This window comes from Muntiacus reevesi, chromosome 3 (assembly GCF_963930625.1).
Source record: "Muntiacus reevesi chromosome 3, mMunRee1.1, whole genome shotgun sequence".
Taxonomy (NCBI): Eukaryota; Metazoa; Chordata; class Mammalia; order Artiodactyla; family Cervidae; genus Muntiacus; species Muntiacus reevesi.
The window spans coordinates 24,215,131-24,235,594 of NC_089251.1; positions in this window are offsets into that span (position 1 = coordinate 24,215,131).

Genomic DNA, 20,464 nt, shown 5'->3' on the forward strand with positions numbered 1-20,464 from the left:
CATCAGTCCTATCAATAAACACCCAGGACTGATCTCCTTTAGGATGGACTTGTTGGATCTCTTTGCAGTCCAAGGGACTCTCAAGAGTCTTCTTCAACACCACAGTTCAAAAGCATCAATTCTTCGATGCTCAGCTTTCTTCACCATCCAACTCTCACATCCATACATGACCACTGGAAAAACCATAGCCTTGACTAGACGGACCTTTGTTGGCAAAGTAATGTCTCTGCTTTTTAATATGCTGTCTAGGTTGGTCATAACCTTCTTTCCGAGGAGTAAGTGTCCTTTAATTTCATGACTGCAATCACCATCTGTAATGATAGTGCATAGCTTATATACAGCATTATCCCAGGGAAAGCTGATATCTAACAAGAGCATCTTAAATTTGGTTAATCAAGAGATACTCCAGAAGGTGTGAAGTGGAAGCAGAAGCCTTCCAGCAGACTACCTCCACCCACCTCCTAACTCTGAGCAAGGCACCCTTTCATCTTCTGCAATTTATGAAGCCACAGGACTGTGTCCATCAGCCTGGCCCATGTGTGGATTTTTCTATACAGGGTTCTAAAGGTTTTTATTTTTAGACATGATGAAGTATAATCCTGGTACCTATTCTAAACTAAATTGACATGCTTATTACTTTAAGGTAATAGCATTATCTGCACCTTCCATTTATTGCAGCTGGAAAGCTAAGTATTATATTCATTTTAAGCCAAGACCAAAAATAACTCATGCTTTAGAGCATTTTGCTTCACAAGTGGTGCCTCAATTTAGGCTTTCAATGATCCTGTTAGAGTCTATTGCCCCTGGCTTGTAATAAACCAGCAATAATGGTAACTGGAGTGTTTCCTTGGCTTGAAACACAGTGTACTTTCTTGGATGAAAAAGATTCAAGCTGGGAATTCTAGAATTGCTGAACCATTTTATGTTTCATATATCTGACCATGAGTCCCTGCTGATTTTTCTTCTGTATTGCTAGGTACATGTACCAAATTTATATTTGAAAATGCAGTTGGTACATTGGAGAATCTATCAGCTCAAACCTCTCTTTTTAAAAGGAGTATGACCCTTATAACACATTCAATGAACTCAGAGAGTTAGTTCAACTTCAAGGAAACCTTAGAACTGGAAATCTAACTTATTACCTTCTCAAGTTTTTCCTCCAAGCTGCAACTATTTCTTCATTTAAAGTTTCAGTCTCTCTCTCTGTCTCTCTGCTTGTATGTATGTTTATACAGAGTTTGATCAATAGATTGACTGACTTCTAAAACATACAAAGACAGCACAGATGGATGAATGTTCTCAAAAGAAACTTGTGTAACCAGATCGAGATACATAGTTTTGCTGTGCTTAGTTGCTTTCCTGTCTGACTCTTTGCGACCCCATGGACTGTAGCCCATCAGGCTCCTCTGGCCATGGGGATTCTTCAGGCTAAAATACTGGAGTGGGTTGCCATGTCCTCCTTCAGAGGATCTTCCCAACCCCGGGATTGAACCCAGGTCTCCTGCATTGCAGGCCAATTCTTTACCATCTGAGTTACCAAGGAAACACACGAATACTGGAATGGGTAGCCTGTCCCTTCTCCAGGGGATCTTCCCGACCTAGGAATCGAACCCAGAATCCTGCATTGCAGGCAGATTCTTTACCAGCTGAGCTCCCAGAGAAGCCCCGAGATACATAGTTACCAACACTTAAAAGTTTCCCTGGGGACTTCCCTGGTGGTCCAGCAGTTGGCACTCAGCCTGCCAATGCAGGGAACACAGATTCAAATCTTTGGTCTGGAAAGATTCTACATGCTGAGGGCAGCTAAGCCCATGTGCCACAAATACTGAGTCTCCACACTGCAACAACAGCCTGAGTGCCCCAGAGTGTGTTCTGCAACACGAGACACCACCACAATGAGAAGCACCTGCATCGCAACTAGAGAGTAGCCTCCACTCATCGCAGCTAGAGAAAGCCTGTGCTCAGGAGCAAGACCCAGTGTGACCAAACTTTTGAAAAATATAAAAAATAAAAATTTTACAAAGTTTCCCTGGTACTCCTTTTATTTCATTATTTCTCCCCAAAGTAACCACTTTGGCCACCTGATGCGAAGAGCCGATTCATTTGAAAAGACCCTGATGCTGGGAAAGATTGAAGGAAAGAGGAGAAGGGGATGACAGAGGATGAGATGGTTGGATGGCATCACTGACTCAATGGACATAAGTTTGAGTAAACTCCAGGAGTTGGTGATGGACAGAGAGGCCTGGAGTGCTATGGTCCATGGGGTTACAAAGAGTTGGACACGTCTGAGCAACTAAACTGAACGAAATTAACCATTATTTGGGCTTTGAATAGCCTAGATTACTATTGTCTAGTTTGTTGAAATAAATAATTTCCTTGTTCGTGGGTTATGCATATGTTTAGACATACAGATGCAGCCAAACAGTTTTGCTAGCATCATCCTCTCACTGGCAATTAGATGCAAGTTCCAGGTTACCCAAGTGTTTGCCAACACTTGGCATTTTACACCTTTAATTTGCATTTTCATTCTGAATAATGAAGTTAAGAACTTTTTCATTAGTTTATTGGCCATTTAGGTATAATTGTTTACAGAAAATTCATTTTCATCATCTGTACATTTTCAGTTAGATTGCCAGTCACTTTCTTACTGATATCTAGGACTTTCAAAAAATGTATCCTGGAGATGAATTATTTGTTAAACATATGTCCTGTAAATGTTTTATCCTATTCTGAATGAGTTGTTTTTAATGGTGTGTTTTTAAGACCTAAAACTGTCTACATCAATTTTATTATAGATAACTTTAAGTTTTTCTTTTGTGATTAATACATTCTGAGTTCTGTTTAACAAATATTTGTTCACCTGAAGTTTATAAAGATGTTCACCTATGTTTTCATCTGTTGTAACTTTTACATTTATTATAGATCTATTTTTACATTTATTATAGATCTAGGACTAATTTTTGTGTGGTTTGAAGTAAGGGTCAAGGTGATTTTATTTTTTCCTTTGAAAGCAATTGATTCAGCACCATTTATTAAAAAGATTACTCTTTTCCCACTGTACCATAGTGTGTATGGAATCTGGAATCTGTTTCTGGAGTACTTATTCTGTTCCATTAATAGATTGTCTTTTTTTTTTGGTCTAAGTTATCACACTATATTAATTGCTATATTTTATACTAGATACTGATAACTGGTAGTTTATATCTTCCAGTTTTCTTTTTCTTCTTTTTATTGCATTCATTATTTTTAGCCCATATAAATTAAGATTAAGTTTTCATTTTCTCCCCCTCCCCACTTCCACACACACAAAAAATCTGCTAAGATTTTTTTTCCACTTGAAATTATTTAATTTTATATACTAATCTGAGAGAAATTAATATCGTCAAAATACTGAATCTTTCAATCCATGACCATAGTTTATCCCTGATCTTATTTATGTTTTCTTAATTTATTCAGTAAAGTTCTGTAGATTTTGTGTCTGTGATGCAGAACCAGTTTTTTTTGTAATGATATCAGGTTAAAATGTGCATAACTACTATTCATGACTAGGTCATAGTTTGCACCAGATGTGACTTACAAATTAAGTTCAACAATAAACAAACTGGTTTACATACTTGTAAACAAATGGAATCCATTGCTAAGGAGTAAAAGAGGAAATAATGAACTGGTTCTGCTCCATGAACCATACTTTGAATAGCAATGGTATAGAGGGTCTGTACATCTTTCATCATATTATTTTCAAATATGATTTTTGTAAGTTATTTCCCTATATGAGTTTTGAAAGCATTGCTTTTTTCAGTATTTTGCTTCGCTCAAGGAAACAAGTCTTCATCTATCATTATTTCTAAGCACATCTGCTTCTAACAGATTCTCCAGTCTTTTTGATCTACCATGCTTAGAAAAACAAGCTAGATCATTCTGGTATTAAACTTTTTTCAGAAGAAGGAAAAATTTTCTATTCTCTGTTTCCTATTCTATTTTGGTGGCATCTAGCTGATCTACACTGACATTAAATGCTTCACTTGAAACATATGGCTGCTGTTATCATTTGCTTTGTAAATGAACTTAATAAATTGACACTGTTCCACCTATGTAAATTGTAGATTAAAAATCCATGCATCCTGTGGGAACTCAATAAAGATCAACTGAAAAACAGCACCATTAGCTCATACATTGCCTCTCTATTTCAACTTGAGGGCTGATTATAATATTCCTTTTAAACCAAGGTTAGTCATAACTCATAGTTTTAAAGCATATTTGCTAAGACAAAACCTACTTCGCAGGAAATTTAAATTGTTTATCTGAAGCTCTTAAGATTGTCAAAAGCAGAATAAATCCAGAAATTTCTGACAATCACTTCCATAGTTTCTCTTCTCAGTCACGTATTTCACAGTATATGCCAAAGTCTCCTTCCTCACCACATTCTTATCCTCTATGTAGACTATCCATGGGTACGGATTGAAAGGATAGAGCAATAAAGTGAATTGCTTCCTGGTTTTAAAACACCCACTTCTCCCTACTGACACAAAATCCCACTTCTTTTCTCCATTAGCTCTTCTCCCTGGAATTATATATAAATATAAATACACACACACACACACATATATATACACACACGTATACATATATATGTATATATCAATCAAAAAGTCAGGTATGATCTGACTTTTATATATGATCTGCCTCTGACAAAAACTTATATCTTTGGCCTTTAACTGTAGTAGATAAAGCACCTTGAAATTTGCAGTTCAATTTTGACTTATCAAATGAACTATCATTCTCAAAAATCGATATCCAGAAAAGCCTATGGGCAAATGTTTCATTAATTATAAAATGTTATATGTGGAAGCATCCTAGAAGTCATTCATCAGGAAAAAAAAGAAGTCTAAGAAGTACATGGGAATGCCTGTGAAAATTCACTAGAAATCATCCAAATTAAAATAAGAATTCATTTTTATTAAGCTCTTTGAATGCAAGTGAATTGCATAGCCTCTTACTTCAGGGTCTTTCTACATTAAATTGAGTAAGATATTAATACCTACTTAACAAAGTTTTGTCAATAATAAATGAAAAAATGCCAGTGAACTGCCACACAATGGCTGGTGTGCAATGTGTACACAATAGATATAGCTCTCAATTTCAATATATTCAATTGCATAGATAAAAATAATGTGTGTTATTATTCTTTACCCCAGAGTCCCTCACCACCACTGTCTAGCATGGCTCCTCGATACATCACTGTGGTTCAGTCACTCTGTTCATTCTCAGGAAACTTGTTATTGTAGACTGTCTCTCCATAGGCAAAACTGAGCATCTGGAAGGGAAATTTATAGCCTCAAGGTCTCAAAGTCCAAGATGGAATACAGGCTACTCCTTTGCTTCATTTTCATAAAAACCAGGAACACTATCAGTACCCCCATAAAATGGATGCTTACTAACATTTTTGAACATCAACTATTTAGTAAGTTATTACTGAACTCCTTGTGTATATTCAGGCATAGTCTGCACATCTTTTGGACAATAAGGGGCAGGAGGAAGCGGGGAGGTCATACATATGAATGCAAGGAATATAATCCAGAAAAGAATCAGTCAGTCAACAGGATAAAGACATAAGCAATTTAGGTGAATAACTCAAAAGAGATTTGACTTAGTTCTGATCCTTTTGACTCTTCCTGTTTCATCTATAGCACAAAGGAAACATAGGATATTAAGGACAAATCAGTTGTTCTTAGAATTTCTTTCTTAGCAAAGTCAGCTCCAAGGGAAAAATTGTAAAGCCCTCACTTTGTCCTGAAAAATCCAGAAAAAATACCCTTAGCATATTTACAAACTCTTTGGCATGCTCTACTGACCAATGACCTGGAGAAGCTAGAAAATTTACCAAAGTAGCAAGCTGAAATAAATCTGAAGGAGAATCACCAGACAAGCCAGTAAGACCAGCTGACCACACACCATTTACATCAGCCCACACAGTTTTTGCACTATTCATCCAGTAGTTTCACAACATCTCAAATTCAGGGCCAAAGATGGTCCTTGGATTGCTCAGTCATACTTTACTGTAGCTTTGTACAGGAAATTACTATTAATATAAACTTTCAGGGCATTTACAAATCAGAAAACAATACCACCTGTGACAAGTAAAAACTTTAAAACTTAAAAACTTTGAAACAATTCATGAGTGAGCCCAGGGACTTGATAGCTGTTTGTTCCTCTTGAAGATTTGGCAAAAATTCAAATGACATCATATCAGCAGTGAAGTGACCCTCTGCTTTGCTAGTATACATGGTTCTGTCATTGCTGTCCTATCCCCCCACCATATGCATCCTCTTATAGAATGTTTATGTGAGTCTGGTGGGCATTAGTCCTGCTCTTGAGAGATACTTAACAAGCAGATGCAATTTGCACACTTTTTATTTCTCTTTCTAAAAAAGATGTGTTAAGCACATTACTTTCCAACTCAACAACTTTCTGAAGTTTTCTACTTTCAGTTTTTTAGCGAAGGTTCTTCTGTATGTGAATTCACAACTCACAAAGAACTTTCTATTCTAGAAATACATATTGGTTCTTGCTCCTGTGAACCTGTACTTGGAATCCATTTTTAAGTTTCGCTCACATCACTACCTGCATGTAGAATTTACATCACTTCTTCCTCTTAAACTGTTGAACATCTATGTTTTTCAAACATCTATGTTGTTCAAGAGCCTAAATCTCACCTTACTAAAGACTTTTCTTACAGCACGTTAGCATTCCATGAGTCTTTCTGGTAGGTATTCTTCGTATCATCCACTTGGAACTGTCTCAATGTATTGTTGTTGTTAGGTGTATGCATTTGCATATCATTTATCCAGCTCACATTTATTGAAGGTCTATTCTTGCATTGTCCTGGCCCCAGAGAATAGGGAGATAAAAGACACTCTTTTGTCCTTAAAGAGCCTGATAGAGAAGAGTCCAAAAAAAAAAATTATCAAAAGTAGTTACGAAGAATTTTGTGGAGCACAAACAAATGGAACAATTAAATAAGAAGAGGATAATGGAAACATTACAGAAAGTTTGAAAAGAAAGTTGTCATTTTATGGTGAAACAGATCACCAGCCCAGGTTGGGTGCATGAGACAAGTGCTCGGGCCTGGTGCACTGGGAGGACCCAGAGGGATCGGGTGGAGAGGGAGGTGGGAGGGGGGATCGGGATGGGGAATACGTGTAAATCCATGGCTGATTCATGTCAATGTATGACAAAAACCACTACAATATTGTAAAGTAGTTAGCCTCCAACTAATAAAAATAAATGGAAAAAAAAGTTGTTGTTTTAGACATATCTTGATGTAAAAGAAAGCAAATAATAGCTAATATTTACTCATCACTTAGTATTTATTTCAGGTCCAACTGCTTTACTTGTATCACTGGGATCACATTGATCCTCACAATGACCCCATCATGTAGGCATCATCAGCACATCTCAAACTTCAATGTGCATATGAATCTCCTGGGGATTTTGTTAAAGTCCAGATGGTACATTGAGAATGTGCTGGAAGAGTGGGCATGATGTCTAGGGTGACAGAGACATTCACTTGCTTATTCAATCAGTGACATATAGAGATAACAGCATTCATTTTAACACACCCATAATGGGTTAAGTTCTTTGCTGCCCACTTTTGCATATTATCTCTTTTTCTCCAATCAGTTTTACAGATCACAGCTACTGTCCCTATTTTGCTTATGATGAAACTTAAACTGTGAGTCAATTTATGGTCTAAGGTCACTGAACTAGTAAGGATGAGAACTGGAATGCAAATTACATCTCCCCAGCTCCAGAAACCCCAATATTATCATTGTATCTCATTACTTCTATTTCTCAATATGTCCATGATAATCTTAGATGACTTAAAAATAACCCTTTAATTTCAGTGCCCTCAGCATATGAGTATATAGGGAAAGATATAATCCTTCTCTATTACCTCCATCCCATTCTGATGGATTGGGAGTGCAGCCATACGGGAGAAGAGATAATCAATATTTTACCAAATGCAAGTAGTGTGCTTGAACTTGCTTCAGAGGAGTCAATTTCAGGTTTCATTATCTGGAAATAACATATAGGAATGGAAATATTAATAAGCTACAGGGCTGGCAATGCCTGATGGTAAAGATAATCTGTTTCAACAGGTATCCATCAGCATTGGAGCTCTGGACAACACTCCATTCCCTGCAATAAGTCCCTGCAGAGTTCCTGGGGAGAAGAAAAAAAGCATCATCTGAACTGTGAGTCAAGTTACCACTTTGAGGGTCATTGGAAGCCTCCCAGAGCAATGTGGTAAGGAACAGTCACTACATGAAAAAGATATTTTAAGAGAAGTCAAGAAACACCTGGAGTAACAGGCAAATTTGGCCTTGGAATACGGAATGAAGTATGGCAAAGGCTTATAGAATTTTGCCAAGAGAATGCACTGGTCATAGCAAACACCCCCTTCCAACAACACAAGAGAAGACTCTACACATGGACATCATCAGATGGTCAATACCAAAATCAGATTGATTATATTCTTTGCAGCCAAAAATGGAGAAGCTCTATACAGTCAGAAAAAAACAAGACTGGGAGCTGACTGTGGCTCAGCTCATGAACTCATTATTGCCAAATTCAGACTGAAATTGAAGAAAGTAGGGAAAACCACTAGACCATTCAGGTATGACCTAAATCAAATCTTTTATGATTATACAGTGGAGGTGAGAAATAGATTGAAGGGACTAGATCTGATAGACACAATGCCTGATGAACTATGGACAGAGGTTTATGACATTGTACAGGAGACAGGGATCAAGAACATTCCCAAGAAAAAGAAATGCAAAAAAGCAAAATGGCTGTCTGAGGAGGCCTTACAAATAGCTGTGAAATGAAGAGAAGTTTTTGAAAAGCAAAGGAGAAAAGGAAAGATATATAGCTTTTTTGCCTTCAGATAGCCATTTGAAGGCAGAGTCCCAAAGAATAGCAAGGAGAGATAATAAAGTGTTCCTCAGTGATCAGTGCAAAGAAATAGAAGAAAACAGTAGAATGGGAAAGACTAGAGATCTCTTCAAGAAAATTAGAGATATCAAGGGAACATTTCATGCAAAGATGGGCTCAATAAAGGACAGAAATGGTATGGACCTAATAGAAGCAGAAGATATCAAGAAGAAGTGGCAAGAATACACAGAAGAACTATGCAAAAAAGATCTTCATGACCCAGATAATCACGATGGTGTGATCACTCACCTGGAGCCACACATCCTGGAATGTGAAGTCAAGTGGGCCTTAGGAAGCATCACTACGAACAAAGCTAGAGGAGGTGATGGAATTCCAGTTATTTCAAATCCTGAAAGATGATGCTGTGAAAGTGCTTCACTCAACATGCCAGCTAATTTGGAAAACTCAGCAGTGGTCACAGGACTGGAAAAGGTCAGTTTTCATGCCAGTCCCAAAGAAAGGCAATCCCAAAGAATGCTCAAACTATCACACAATTGTACTCATCTCACACATTAGTAAAGTAATGCTCAAAATTCTCCAAGCCAGGCTTCAGCAATATGTGAACCGTGACCTTCCAGATGTTGAAGCTGGATTTAGAAAAGGCCGAGGAACTAGAGATTAAATTGCCAACATCTGTTGGATCATAGAAAAAGCAAGAGAGTTCCAGAAAAACATCTATTTCTGCTTCATAGACTATACCAAAGTCTTTGACTGTGTGGATCACCGCAAACTATGGAAAATTTTTAAACAGATGGGAATACCAGACCACCTGACCTGCCTCTTGAGAAATCTGTATGCAGGTCAGGAAGCAACAGTTAGAACTGGACATGAAAAAACAAACTGGTTCCAAATCGGGAAAGGAGTATGTCAAGGCTGCATATTGTCACCCTGCTTATTTAACTTATATGCAGAGTACATCATGAGAATGCTGGGCTGGATGAAGCACAAGCTGGAATCAAGATTGCTGGGAGAAATATCAATAACCTCAGATGTGCAGATGATACCACCCTTATGGCAGAAAGTGAAGAAGAACTAAAGAACCTCTGGATGAAAGTGAAAGAGGAGAGTGAAAAAGTTGGCTTAAAGCTCAACATTCAGAAAACTAAGATTATGGCATCTGGTCCCATCACTTCATGGCAAACAGATGGGGAAACAATGGAAACAGTGACAGACTTTACTTTTTTGGGCTCCAAAATCCCTGCAGATGGTGACTACAGCCATGAAATTAAAAGATGCTTGCTCCTTGGAGGAAAAGTTATGACCAAACTAGACAGTATATTAAAAAGCAGAGACATTACATTGCCAACAAAGTCCGTCTAGTCAAAACTATGGTTTTTCCAATAGTCACTAGGATGTGAGAGCTGGACTGTGAAGAAAGCTGAGCGCTGAAGAATTGATGCTTTTGAACTGTGGTGTTGGAGAAGACTCCTGAGAGTCCCTCAGACTGCAAGGAGATCCAACCGGTCCATCCTAAAGGAAATCAGTCCTGAATATTCACTGGAAGGACTGATGCTGAAGCTGAAACTCCAATACTTTGGCCACCTGATGCGAAGAAATTAGTCATTGGAAAAGACCCTGATGCTGGGAAAGATTTGAGGAAAAAGGAGAAGGGGATGACAGAGGACAAGTTGGCTGGATGGCATCACCGACTTGATGGATATGACTTTGAGTAAGCCCCCGGAGTTGGTGATGGACAGGGAGGCCTGTTGTGCTGCAGTCCATGGGGTCACAAAGAGTCAGACATGACTAAGTGACTGAACTGAACTGAACTAATTTTAAGAGAACTTATTGTTGTCATTTTCCCTTGTCCATGAAAGCTAGTAATAAAGAGTCATGTGAGAAAGGAAATACTTAAAGGAGGTTATGGGAGGTTGGACACAAGCCCCTTTGGTTTCTATTTAAGCTACAATTCAGCTGTGATTAACTAATGCTTCCTATCTTAACAGATGTTTCAAGAAGTATTTTAGGTACTTAGATTCATATTATCATCATAAGACCTTAAGTTAGTTAGTTCAGTCGCTCAGTCGTGTCTGACTCTGTGATCCCATGAATCGCGGCAGGCCAGGCCTCCCTGTCCATCACAAACTCCTTTACATAAGACCTTTACTGGGTATGAATTAACCTCCTCAATAAAAGGATGGGCTCAGTACCTTTCTTGAAATCACACCATGAGTCCAGAATTCAGTTGTTACTGAAGTCAGCCTGTCTCAAGGATCTAGGGCATGGTCCTCTGCTCTTAAACTGCCTCCTGTGTAATGTCTAGGAGAGATGAGGTTAAAAACTCACTCACTATCAATGCCATGCATCAAAATCATGTTCCTTTTCATATGATATTTTCAAAATCAAGGAAACATAAAAACAAACATCTTTAACATAATTAAGTCTGGCATAATCTTTACAGACAGAAGAATTTATGCGGACAAGACAATCCATTTCACATAGCTGAATAAATTATTTAACCAGTCCTATGGTAAGAGACTGACTTTTGTTTAGTTTTTGTTGGAGTATAGTTGCTTTACAATGTTGTGTTAGTTCTTTCCATACAGCAAAATGAATCAGCTAAATGTATACATATAGTGCCTCTTTTTTTGATTCCTTTCCCATTTAAGTCACCACAGAGCTCTGAGTAGAGTTCCCTATGCTATACAGTCAGTTCTCATTAGTTATGTATTTATACATAGTGTCAATAATATATACATGTCAATCCCAATCTCCCAATTTATCCTACTCCCCTCCCCTCCTTGGTGTGCATGTTTGTTCTTTATGTCTGTGCCTCTATTTGTGTTTTGCAAATAAGATTTTCCATACTATTTTTCTAGATTCTACATATATGCATTAATATACAATATTTGTTTTTCTCTTTAGGACTTACTTCACAGGCCTGGCGTGCTGCAGTTCATGGGCTCGCAAAGAGTTGGACACGACTGAGCGACTGAACTGAACTGAACTGAATTCACTCTGTATAGAAGCCACTAGGTCCATCCATGCAAGAGAATGACTTTTAAAAGCCAGTAGGGAACTGCTTAAAAATACCCTTTTCAATGAAACGACAATGAAAGTTCTCTTCATCGCATTGCCAAGCCTCTCTGTTCCCTTCAGGAAACCATCTGTGCTAGCTGCTAACTCGCCACAGCAGAGCCTGCTCAAGCAAAGATTTTAAGAGAGAAGATCAAGTGCCTTAGAAAGGGAGGCAGTCTTAATCAGAGAAAATCTCTTTGTTGAATAATCACAAATCATCTGATTAAGTGCTCTCTCCCCATGACACTAACATTTTCAAGTTGAGGTTCAGGGCTGAGTTGTCTCAACACTAATTTATTGGAAAACAGACTGTGATTAGAGCTAAAAAGTCATAGGAGGATAAGACAGAAGAGGCTAGTGGCTAAACTGGTTTCCTGCAGAAAGGAATCTTTCTCTAGGAGTTAGCTATGATGCCCGGAGAGTTAAATTTCTGAACTTTTCACATAGGAAATTTGAAAGAACAGCAGATGGGGGAATCAATTACATAGTTTCCAGTAGACTTGGCCATGGCTCTCAAGGCCGAGGTTGTCTAACCACATAGAGGACATTCCCTCCAAGCATGATTTTTTTCTTTCCCTCCCGTGTAAAGCTAAATACTGGAGTCACTAGATGAGAGCTTTGCTCAGTAACCATACTAGACATTCCCGTCATTCATCAAGTGTAAAAAAAATAAGACTTGACTGATTGATTGATTTTATTAAGGCTTTACATATTTAGACACAGTTTAGGTTCACAGCAAAACTGACAGGAAAGTACAGAGATGTCCCATATACCTCTTCCCTCACACATAAATAGCATTCCACACTATCAAACTAACCCACCAGAGTAGGGCATTTGTTAAAACTGATGAACCCACACTGACACATTGTAATCACCTAAAGTCCATGATTCACATTGCAATTCACTTTTGGTATTGTTTATTTGATGGGTTTAGACAAATGTGTAATAACATATATCATACTCATCATTATGGTACCATGCAGAGTACTTTCAATGCCATAAAAATCTTCTACGCTTTGTTTATTTATCCCTCCTTGCCCAACTCTCGACAACTTTTACTGTGTCCATAATCTTAACTTTTCCAGAATATCATGTGGTTGGAATCATTCTCTCACTTAGTACTATGCATTTGAAATTCCTTCATGACTCTCCATGACTTGATAAGTCATTCCTTTTAGCACTGAATAATATACCGTTGTTTGGATGCACCAGAGTTTATTTAACCAGTCACCTACAAAGTAAATCTTGGTTGCTTCCAAACTTTGGCAATTATGAATAAGGCTGCCATAAATATCCATGGGCAGGTTTTTTGTATGTATGTAAGTTTTAAATTCCTTCATGTAAATATTTAATACCAAGCAGTGCAATTACTGATAAAAGTATGCTTAATTTTTTAAGAAACTGCTAAACTTTCTTTCAAAGTAACTATACCATTTTGCATCCCAACCAGTAATGGATGAGAGTTCCTGTTGATCCACATTCTTGCCAGAATTTGATGTCAGTGTTCTGCATTTGGGTGACTCAGATGGTAAAGGTTCTGGCTGCAATGTAGGAGACACATGTTTGATCCTTGGGTCAGGAAGTTCCCCTGGAGAAGGGAACGGCAGCCCACTCCAGTGATCTTGCCTGGAGAATTCCATGAACAGAGAAGCCTGGCAGTTTACAGTCCATGGGATAGCCAAGAGTCAGACGCGACTGAGCAACTTTCACTTCAATCCACTTCAATAGTTGTGTAGTGATATTTCATTGCTATTTCAATTTGCATTTCCTCAGTGGCACTGATGTGAAGCATCTTTTCATATATTATTTGCCAGCTGTATATTTTTTGATGCTGTATCTGTTAAGGTCTTTGACTGTTCTTCTTAAATCAGGTTTCCATTTTATTATTGAGTTTTTAAAATTCTTTGCATATTTTGAGTGACAGTCCTTTTTGAGGTATATCTTTTGCATATTATTTCTCCCTATGTGTGGCTTGTCCTCATTCTCTTGACATTGTTTCTTGTTGAGTAGAAGTTTTTTTTTTTTTTAATTTTAATAAAGTCCAGATTATTTATCATTTCTTTCATGGTTCATACCTTTGTAGGTATATCTAAAATATTACTGCCAAACCCAAGCCCAAGGTCATCTAGGATCTTTTCTGTGCTATCTTTTGGGATTTTTATTGTTTTATATTTTACTTTTAGGTCTATGATATATTTTATGTTATTTTTGTGAAGGACATAGGCCTGTGTATAGATTTTATATATATATATATGTTTTGGCATGTGGAATTCAATTGTTCAAGCGCCATTTGTTGCGAACACTATATTTTTTCCACTGAATTGCATGTGTTCCTTTACCACAGATTTGTTGGCTATGTATTTATATGGATCTATATTTCTGGGCTCTCTATTCCTTTCCATTAATCTACCTATTTCTTTTGCTAACACCACACTATCTTGATTATTGTGGCTTTATAGGAAGACTTGAAGTCAGCTAGTGTCAATCCTTCAAATTTGTTCTTCTCTTTCAGCATTGTGTATGTTGTTCTGGGTCTTTTGCCTTTCTCTATAGATTTACAGTAATTTTTGTTGACACACAGAAAGTATCTTTCTGGAATTTTGATTGGAGCCATATTGCATCTATAGATTATGTTGGAAAGAACTGGCATATTGGTGATATTGAGCCTTCTCATTCGTTAACATGGAATGTTTCTCCATTTATTTAGTTCTTCTTAGATTTTATTCATTAGCATTTTGTAATTTCCCCCTCATGTAGCTCTTGTACATATTTTTGTTAGAATTATACTAAAGTAGTTCATACTTTTGTGTACTGTTTATGATATTGTGTTTTAAATGTCAAATTCCACTTGTTAATTACCAGTAAGTAGGAGAGTGATTGACTTTTTATATTAACTTTTTATTCTACAAACTTGATATAATCAATAGTTCCTATAGTTTTTTTGTCAGTTCTTTCAAATGTTCTACACAGATGATCATGCCATCTGTGGGAAAAAAAATTTATTTCGTCCTTCCCAAGCTGCATAGTTTTTATTGCTTTTCTTGTTTCATTGTATTACATAAACTTCCAGAATGAAGTTGAAAAGGGTTGGTAAGAAGGATTATCCTTTCCTTTAATATGAGCTCGGTAGGAAAGTTCAAGCTTGATTTTTGTTGTAGGGTTTTTGTAAATATTCTTTATCAAGTTGAGGAAGTTCCCCTCTATTCCTAGTTTACTGTGGGTTTTTGTTATTAATGAAGACTGGATTTTTACAATTGCTTTTCCTTCATTAATAATATGATTATAAGATTTTTCAGCCTATTGATGTTATAGATTATCAGCAGTCTTTAAAATTCATCTTCCAATTAGACCTTACATCACTGATACAGAAATAATTTGAATATGCCAATGTTATCATGTTATTTCTCTATGTATTATTCACCAATAACCTCCCATCTCCCACAAAATAAAAATCTAAAAATGACTGGCTTGGCAAAGAAGGTCCTTTAGAATCTGACTTTTGCCTGGGTGTTCAGACTCACATCCAGCTTTCCCCCCCCCCCCCCATGTTCAGACTCACATCCAGCTTTTTTTTCCCCCCCCTATATTTATAGTTTGTATTTCAAGTGATCTTAACTCTTTATAGTTCACTGAATTCCTGAGCTGGAAATGCTTCTCCAGGCTTGTTTACTGGAAAATGTCTATATAACCTTCAAATCTCAGCTTAAATATATCCCTTTCCTCATACTTTCTTTGACACCCCTAACAGATTTGAGTTCTCATTTCCAGTGTGCTGATAGAAATATTATTAAATTATCATACTCTATCATAAATACATGTTTTTGTTTTCAGTTTCTCCTAGTGCAGGGGTCCCCAGCCTGCAGGATCTAATGTCCAATGATCTGAAATAGAGTTGATATAGTACATCACAATAGATGTAACATTCTTGAATCATCTCTAAACCATCCCACCCAAGTCCATGGAAAAACTGTCTTCCGCAAAACTGGTTCTTGGTGCCAAAAAGATTGGGACTGCTGCCTTAGTGTACTGAAAAATTATTTGATAGCAGAGATCCTGTCTTTTGTATTTTGGTACAGATATATAAAGGATCTTAGTGCCTAGTGTAGAACCTAGATCAGAGGAGGTTTGTCATTTATACATAAATGAATGAAAGAAAAAATATCATATCTGTGGATTCCATCACCCATCTCCATTAAACCATGAGGTTTATTTTACATATGAAATTTCTCACTGGATTCTCTTATGTTTGAACAGCAGTAGCAAGGAAGATACAGACATTTCCAGAAGGATTCTGGTAAAAAATATTTGCCTTTACCTTACTCTTTTTAGCCATTGAGCAGACTATCAAATGGAGCTAGAGAGTAACAAGGTTCAGAGGTATAAAAAAAAGCTCATAATTAGAGCAATATGAGTAACTGATGCTATTTCTCCAGCTCATGTTGGAACAGAACAAAACTTCTCTGGATGTTAGGGCTACTTCATGTTTCCATCTTATTTCAGCCTTACTCGTTCCCTTTTCTGTTATCCTTTCACCAAATCCAATGTGCTAAATGGAACAAACTATGGGACAAAACCATTTTCTTCCTCTTGCTGAACCTCCTTACTCATCTGAGAGAAAGCTTAGCCTGGACCATGCAGTCAGGCAGCTGTTGGCCAGAGGCACACAGAGAAAAGGCCCTTGGACTATAGTTAATGTGGAAAAGTTTGATTAAGAAGAAAGGATGTTTTAAGTGGAAACAGTTAATGAGTTGGAGTCTGGGATTGGCTGTAAATGAACATTATCATCTATATTAATCACAAATACTATTAGGCTAGATATCATAGACTCTATCTATTTCATCAAGAGTTAAAGTGTCCCTTGTTAGTTTAGCAACTATTAAGAATCACATGCAAAGTATAGGCTGAAAGTAAAAACTGAGGCTGATTCATGTCAATGTATGGCAAAAACCACTACAATATTGTAAAGTAATTCAGTTCAGTTTAGTTCAGTCACTCAGCCGCGTCCGACTCTTTGTCGGATGGATCGTAGCGCACCAGGCCTCCCAGTCAATCACCAACCCCCAGAGTTTACTCAAACTCGTGTTCATTCAGTCGGTGATGCCATTCAACCATCTCATCCTCTGTCGTCCCCTTCTCCTCCTGCCCTCAATCTTTCCCAGCATCAGGGTCTTTTCAAATGAGTCAACTCTTCATATCAGGTGGTCAAAGTATTAGAGTTTCAGCTTCAATATCAGTCCTTCCAATGAAAATCCAGGGCTGATCTCCTTTAGGATGGACTGGTTGGATCTCCCTGCAGTCCAAGGGACTCTCAAGAGTATTCTCCAATACCACAATTCAAAAGCATCAATTCTTCGATGCTCAACTTTCTTTATAGTCCAACTCTCACATCCATACATGACCATTGGAAAAACCACAGCCTTGACTAGACAGACTTTTGTTGGCAAAGTAATGTCTCTGCTTTTTAATACGCTATCTAGGTTGGTCATAACTTGCCTTCTGAGGAATAAGCGTCTTTTAATTTCATGGTTGCAATCACCATCTGCAGTGATTTTGAGTCCCCAAAAATAAAGGCTGACACTGTTTCCACTGTTCCCCCATCTATTTCCCATAAAGTGATGGGACCAGATGCCATGATCTTAGTTTTCTGAATGTTGAGCTTTAAGCCAACTTTTTCATTCTCCTCTTTCACTTTCATCAACAGGCTTTTTAGTTCCTCTTCACTTTCTGCCCTAAGGGTGGTGTCATCTGCATATCTGAGGTTATTGATATTTCTCCCAGCAATCTTGATTCCAGCTTGTGCTTCTTCCAGCCCAGAGTTTCTCATGGTGTACTCTGCATGTAAGTTAAATAAGCAGGATGACAATATATAGCCTTGAGGTATTCCTTTTCCTATTTGGAACAAGTTTGTTGTTCCATGTCCAGTTCTAATTGCTCCCTGACCTGCATACAGGTTTCTCGAGAGGCAGGTCAGGTGGTCTAGTATTCCCATCTCTTTCAGAATTTTCCACAGTTTATTGTGATCCACACAGTCAAGGGTTTTAGCATAGTCATTAAAGCAGAAATAAATCTTTTTCTGGAAATCTCTTGCTTTTTTGATGATCCAACAGATGTTGGCCATTTGATCTCTGGTTCCTCTGCCTTTTCTAAAACCAGCTTGAACATCTGAAAGTTCACGGTTCACATATTGCTGAATCCTGGCTTGGAAAATTTTGAGCATTACTTTACTAGCATGTGAGATGAGTGCAATTATGTGATAGCTTGAGCATTCCTTGGGATTGCCTTTCATTGGGACTGGAATGAAAACTGACCATTTCCAGTCCTGTGGCCACTGCTGAGTTTTCCAAATTTGCTGGCATATTGAGTGCAGCACTTTCACAGCATCATCTTTTAGGATATGAAATAACTCAACTGGAATTCCATCACCCCCACTAGCTTTGTTCGTAGTGATATTTCCTAAGGCCTACTTGACTTCACATTCCAGGATGTCTGGCTCTAGGTGAGTGATCACACCATTATGATTACATGGGTTGTGAAGATCTTTTTTTGTACAGTTCTGTGTATTCTTGCCACATCTTTTTAATATCTTTTGCTTCTGTTAGGTCCATACCATTTCTGTCCTTTATCGAACCCATCTTTGCATGAAATGTTCCCTTGATATCTCTAATTTTCTTGAAGAGATCTCTAGTCTTTCCCATTGTGTTGTTTTCCTCTATGTCTTTGCATTGATCACTGAGGAAGGCTTTCTTATCTCTCTTTGCTATTCTTTGGAATTCTGCATTCAAAAGGAAATATCTTTCCTTAATTAGCCTTCAATTAAAATAAATAATTTAATTAAGAAAAAACAGTAAGTGCGAGGAGTTTGTAGCTCCTGGCAACTGCACAGCAGCTTGTGTGAGACAGATCAGAGGCTAGGAGCTGAAATGAAATGAATTGACAGATCAAAGTATCTCAGAGAAATATCAAGAAACTAATGACTATTATGAAGTTATATGTCTAAAAACTGTCACTAAGATCTTACAATGATTAGATAAATTATTTCAAAAGATGTTTGCTGTTTATTGGTGTATCTACATTTCCCTTTGTCCTCACTCCAGAAATTCCATCAGTCACTGATTTTTATCTACATAAAAGGATTTCCTTTCTGCAGACTGCCACTCTGTCAGTAGATGAATATTAAATGGAATAAAATTAAGTAAAATAAAAGAGGGAAAAGTGAAATGCAGGCCACATAGGTAATTCAATTACCTCAAATTCAAGTATCAGCTTTGTTTTCCTCAAAGAAAGAAGAAATATGAGGATCTTGGCAGGACCTGCCGACAAAGTGATATGATTGATTTTTTAATATGTGAGCATACAAATTTTAGAATTAAAAAAATAGCATTTATTACTGCAACAACTGAAATTTTCAAAGCACTCAACTATTTGTTTTATGCTCAGTTTCATAAAATCTCTCTCTATGTTTATTTGCCTCAGCCTCTCCCCACAGGAAGCTCACAGCTCCACAGAAGAATTATCTCAGGGTATAAATTCCTGTGTGGAGTCAGATAACATAGACTCCATGATAGTTCTAAAGTACAGAGTAAGTGCTCTAAAAACTTACAGGAACAGAAGATGATTAGCACATTGTGATAGGCTGAATCGTGTCTCCCTTAAATTTACATGTTGAAGTGCTAACCCCCAGTACCTCAAAATGTGACCTTATTTAGAAATAAGATGGCTGTATATGTAATTTATTAAGATGAGCTCATCAGTGTGGACCCTAGTCTGATATTGTGCTCAGTTCCTAGGTCGTGTCCAACTCTTTGTGACCCCATGGACTGTAGCCCATCAGGTTCCTCTGAGATATGGTGCCTTAGTGCTCAGGTCCCAGAATAAATGTTACTGGTATGTCTGAAGGTGACTTCAGAGTTTGAAGAAAGAAAAATCATCTTTTTCAGTGAGAGTGGGAGAACAGAGTCAAATAGAATAATCCAGACTTTCTCAGGGTTTCCCTGGCAGCTTAGCCAGTAAAGAATTTGCCTGCAATGCAAGAGACTGGGGTTCGATGCCTGGGCTGGGAAGATCCCCTGGAGGAAATTCCATGGACAGAGGAGCCTGGTGGCTACAGTCCATGTGGTCGCAAAGAGTTGGACACAACTAAGTGACTAACATATTTTCAGGTTTTCTCAACCTTGATAATAAAATTGACACTTGGACTGGATAATTCTTTGTATTTTTTGCAAAAAAAAAGTATTTTCAATTCTTTGCATTACAGTATGACCAAAACCCACCAGATGTCAGTAACTTTAGTGACAACAATCAAAAATACCCACTGATGGGAATGTGGACATTAGGGGTGAAACTGCCTCAAACTGAGAATAGCTCAAATAAGAATACTGAGACAAGCAGCAAAACAGAAGGCAGAGAACTGAAGAATATTTGAGCCAGACGATTAGGGAGAAGTGGGCAGATA